Here is a 6,000-nt window from a genome sequence, read left to right on the forward strand (position 1 = left end):
TTGAAGTCAAATAAAAGAAAACATTATTATACATAAAAATTGAAAAGTTTACATATTTTTAGACACAATGCCATCATTGTAGAGGTAAAACATGAATAACTTCAAGGAGTGAAATGTATTTACAGGGGCATGTAAATCCATGGATAGTTACTATCAATTCCTTCTAGGGAATATTATCCAAAGATGCAACCAATTTGCTGATTTTAGATCAAGGTCAGGTGTGATGTCGTTCTTACATTTGGGTATTAGGTATCCAGGTATCAATGATCACACATCCACAGAGCTATATGGTTACAGGACTTTCCACAGAGAGATGGTGGAGGGGGAGGGACAAGCCAGGAAGAAAACCACTTAACCCATTTCAAGTTTATTGTTGTTCTAGTGGTGTGGCTCTTGGTAATTTATGAGACTGTCTGTGGGGTTCAGGAGCTCTTGAGACCTCCCGTCTAATAAAATAGCCATGTCGTTTTTCCTGAGTGAAGGGACCAACATATATCAAGAAGTGCAATTTGTTTGATATCCTTTTATACGGGAAAAGGAAAGGTTGTGGCATTTGGAGGTTAGTAAAAAGAGGGAGGAAGTGAAGGTATATAGATATGTTGAGAGAGACCTCACAGTTGAAAGTACGTGAAGATCCTTTTGTGTTTAACATCTTGAGGGCACAGGATATTATATTAAGAATACTGAAGTTTCAAGTTGGAGCTGTCAGTTTAAAGACTTAAATGTAGCCCACCACATATTCTTTCAGGTTTTAATGATACCAAAAAATCTCTTTCAAAGATACACAAAACAGTTCTTTCTTTTTAATAATTGATCAAGCTACTCTTTATTTGAAGAGGTAAGCCACTCTGCTTTTCCTGAGCAATAAAAAGCCATGACCCTGATTATGAGAGAAAGCATTCTGAAGAGTCTGCATTCCCAATGAGTGAGTTGCCCTTTTACAATAAAATTCTGCAAAGAGAGATTTTGTAATTGCATATTAGGTAATTTTGTCCTGAGGCTATGTCCTTGAGTGAGCATTCTGACTCATCACTCAGCTACCCGAGGAAGTAAAGAATCATTTAGTCTATTGTTAAAGTCATAAAATTATAATTTTTACTGAATAAAGGTAAGGCTGTTCTACATGAATTAAGGATTCACATATTGAAGTATCCATGATCATAGGCAACAGCTAGACCTGGATAACTTGATACAGAATATATAACTAGTAATCATTTCTGTATATGTGCATGAGGTATGAGTGTGCTTGTGTGTATGTGTACTTGTGAGTGTGTGTGTGAGATACTGAGATTATAAAGCTGAGGATTCTAGGGAATATGGGCCTAACTGGGGCTGTCAGTTGGCATACAGGATTCTAAGGAGGAAAATTGAGATTATATGACTAAAAACTGGGAGTTTCTTGTCAACAGGACAAAAATGTACAAACGCATGCGTATTGAACCATGGGCTCTTGTAAGAGCTTATTGATGACAATGGTGTCATGCATTCAATACGTGGAAAGATACAGAATAGTTTTATTCAAAAGGTATTTCTTCTCTGGCCGGAACATTTCTCAACAGTGCTGGGAGTTTTGTTAATGCACAATTCAGAGTAAAAAGGTCTAATTCTTTACAACTCTGGTCTTTTCAGCCAGTTCCTTCTGGGGTCCCTGCTGAGAGCAGTGCGGAATCACTGGAGAGTGATTATAGAACAGCCCAAAATTACATTCTTCTTGAGGGTCCCTAGAAATGGATACCCCTGGCATTGGGCTGAGTACTAGCCAGTAACTTACATGAAGCTCAGAGAACTTTGTAGTAATTCTTCCACCTGTCTGACTCAACAGCAGTCTTTAGAGGATATTTTTTATCTATGACAGTTGCAGCTTTCAATCCTAGATTGGATTTCTCCCTGTCCTCCCAGAAGATGTTTTAGTGATGTTCCAGCTTTAGCATATGATTGGTAAGGCCTTGAAATAAATCCCCAGCTAACAGAAAGGCATGGTAGGGCAGGTGTAGGAAAGGACGTTAACATTCACTACTAAATCTAATATCCTGCTAACACTGTTTTTCGGAAAAGAGGCATTTGTTCTTCATTTCTTCATTCTTTCTAAGTTTCTTAACTCTCTTCTCTTTTTATTGTCATTTCTTTGTGGAAATAATTAATCAGGTCTTCCATCACTATTCTGAAGTTTGTGATGTCTGGTTGCTCTCTGTCAGAGAATTGATTTTTACATCCGAGGCAGTAGAGTTGGTGCCATGAACTTCACGGGGTGTGGTTGTCCTCATTGACAAGAACTTACTGTGACCTTGAGCAAATGCCTCTCCTGCCAGGGCCTTAGTTTTCATCATCATAAAAAAATCTAGTTTGTCCTTCAGCCATCTAACAGGTAAATAAGAGACTGGTAAATCAAACTTGAGAATTTTGAATAAATGAGAACACATAAAGTGAAAAAAAAACACACAATGATATTCAAAGCAATGATCAATGAGTGAAAGTTTATAGAGAAAAGCAAAGGCAATGCAGAACCAGAAATGTTAGGGAAATGGGAAAGCAAACAGAAGAGAGGAGATGCATTGAGAAAGAAAGGAGGAAAAAGAAAGGAGAAAGAAAACAAGTGGGTAAGAGTATGCATAGGAGAGGAACAGACAAGAATGAGAAGCAAGATTTTCTGCAGTGGAAACTTTTGGAGCTCCTTGGGATGGTGGGAACTCTCTTGGTCACAGAGTGACAGTTAGCTTGGCCAATGTGCCACATATGACCAGATAACACCAATTTTTCTGGTGCTTCAATTAACTGCCTTCTTTAGGGCTGTGCATGAGTGAGAGTTGCCAGGTCAATTATACCAATTTAAAATGCCTCCCTAGGGACCGCCCTGAATTTCTGATATTCTGAAGAGAGGTATTAGATAAAGGCAGGGGTGGTATCTTCCGAAGATTCTGTAAAAATTCTGATCACTTGCCTGAGAGTTCTCAAAGTTTTTCATTAACTTTAGTGCAGATCCAACAATAAGTCTGGGCAGTAAGATTGGAGATACTGAGTATATGATAGGCCTTGCCTTTTTGCAAAGTCATAACCTGGGGAAAGCAAGTTTAGATGTATGACAAAGGTAGAAGACTTTGTGTATGCATGTGTGTGTGAATATGCATGCATGCACACTCATAAACGTGTTTTTAATTAAAAACTAAAAGAAGAGAGCATTATGCATTTGAGAAATCAGGGATATCTTCAGGGAGGAGGCATAACATTAGAAAAATATGAACAGCTGAAACAGATGCAGAGACATGAGGTGGGACATTCCTCCAGATGAGAAAGGTAGGAATAAGTTCAAAGGCATGAAAAGTCATGGTGTGCACAGATGACAGTTGGGAAACCTTAATTATATCAAAATTGAGTAAAAGGTCTCAGATAAGGAAAGGCTTTACATATCAGGATGAAAGATTGGAGTCCTGAGCACACAGGCTAAAAGCAGCCTGTGATTTGATGCTGGATCCAAAGCTGGAGAGCATGTCTCTTCTTTCTTAGTACAGTTTGCTTTGCTGTACTAAGCTGGAGTATTCAAAGCTGGAGAGCATGCATTTTCTCTCTTAGTATAGTTTGCTTTGCATTTCACAAACAGTTTCCAATTCAATTCTGCTTTAATTGTAGAAAAGATCCTTTCTTTGAGTATAGATTAACATTATGTGTTCAACTGTATTGATTTTGAGATCTGTGGGTGTCAGCTACTCAGACTCTAAGTTGTGAATTTTTTAGATTTAGTCAATTATACTCTATCAGCGAGGACTGTATTCAGCTGCAAGAAATACAAAACTTGATTATGGATGCTTATTATGCAAATAGAGTTGAATTTTTCTCACACACCAAAATATCTAGAGTGAAGCAGGTACAGGGTCAGTGGTTTAGTGATGTCGGGATTGAATTCTTGTGATTCTCTTAGCTTTTCCATTATTGTTTCAAGCTAGCATTAGCCATTATATCTGTAATCAAGTCAGAAAGAAAAGAGAAAGGAGAATGCCAAGATTGGGCCAACAAGTCTTGCTTCCTCTTTAGTCAAAGAGAAAGCTGGAAAAGGTGGCATTTGGCTTCCTGCCAATTCAAATTATAAACCTTTCATCCATGGTTTATAATTTCAAATAACTTTATAAATATTCACATTTTCCCTTGTGTATCTATTTTTTGGTGAAGCACTGTAATGCCAAATATAAGATTTCTTCCAAGTAGCTGACCAGTTTTCCTATAACCTGTCTTCCCAGCAATTTTCTGTTTTCAGTCATGATGTTGATTATCATCATCTTTCTAATTGTCAACATTTAATTGTGCTGTTGACACATGGGGTCTCTATATCTATCTCTCGTTTTTACAATACTTCAAAGTAGTTATTGTTATCCTCTTTTTTACAAATAAGGAAGCTAAGGCTCAGATAAAGGTAAAATGACTTGTATAAGGCCACTTAGCTGGAAGGTGGCAGAATGAATTCAAAGCTACTTTTGTCCATTCCAAAGCCTGTTTTGTTTTGCTTTGTTTTCAGAGGACTGTGCTGATTTTCCTGTGCCATTTAAGGAAGTTTGTATTTATTTACTTCCCAGATCCTGTTTGGGAAAACTATAACCATGAATTCAGGTATCATTCATACACTACTTCAAATTTGGGTAATGACTATAAAGGGCCAACTCCAAAGATTGCAAAAATTGAAGCTATGCTAGATGAGTCTTTCCTCAATCATTAGGCAGATGATAATGACTAGAGTTTTAATAACTTTAACTATTCTCCCTATCCTCCGTTCCTAGCTGCTTTGTTCTAAAGGTACCGTTTTTATTCATGACAAGATTATCCATGTCCACCTTTGATTTGCCTCTTGTTTTGAAAGGACTGGCCAAACGTGTTTCTATAAGTGAACTGCCATGGTATAGCTGAAGCAGTGGTGCTCAACACTGATTATGCATTCGAATCACCTTGGAAGCTTGAAAAACTATGAAAGCCTGTGCCAATCCACAGAGATTCTGATTTAATTGGTGTGGAGTGCGACTGAGGCATCAATGTTTTCCTTTTTGTGGTTGTTGTTGTTGTTGTTTTGCTTATTTTTTTTTTAGCTCCCTGGGTGATTTTAATGCTTAGCTTGAGTAGAAAACCACTGGCCTGGATGATTAATAGGGGTACTAATGGAGGGAAGGAAAGAGAGAGCTCCAGAGTGAGTTGTCCTCAAACCTTTTGGTCTATAGACCATTTTATGGGGGTGTTGTAGGAAATAGGTCTCTTCAGAATTAGTAGAGATAATTGCATTGCTGTTGATGAGACACCAGTGAGTGAAAGGATAAGTAAATGAGTAATCAGAGGGAAGTTTTGTGCAGACAGTAACTTCACTGTGTGTTTCCATGACATTTTTATGGTTTTTAAAATACCATCATCAAAATTTACCAATGGGAAAAAAATGAAGACCCTTTGGGAATAAATACCTTAAAAAGACTATGTTTTAGTTAGTGGCAAACTTGAATTAGACCTTCAGTCTGCTAAGATCTAGTCCAGGTTCTTTCTCTCTTATTCTGGAAATCCTGGAGGACACCCCCATGTGGTGACCACCCTCCATGGACATTTCTGAGAGATCTCACTGAATGTACAGGTTTGTATTCTGGGGGAAGAATAATCAATTTGACTTGATCCCCAGATTTCATTCTGCATGCTCTCTGTTCTGCATATTTTTCTCAGAGCATTGAGAGAAGGCAGTTGTGTGCTTTAACACAATGCTATGCTAGGGTAGATGCCTGCTGGGGCTACTTCCAATGCTCTAGGCCTGATGCATTTCCTTTTTCTTTGGTGGCAGATGCCCCTTTGTTTCCCAAAGCTCATTTCTTACACTTTGTTTTTCCGTTTTCAGGTTTGATCCATCTGAAATCTATACATTATTTCACAGACATCAGTGGCTTTTTTCCATGTTAAATTATTTAATGGCATTGTTTTATTGAAGGCTTCAGATTAGGTGCTGACACTTACTGGCAGAAAGAAACACGTTTTCCCATTGGGATAAAA

The sequence above is a fragment of the Nomascus leucogenys genome, chromosome 4 (assembly GCF_006542625.1).
Source record: "Nomascus leucogenys isolate Asia chromosome 4, Asia_NLE_v1, whole genome shotgun sequence".
Taxonomy (NCBI): Eukaryota; Metazoa; Chordata; class Mammalia; order Primates; family Hylobatidae; genus Nomascus; species Nomascus leucogenys.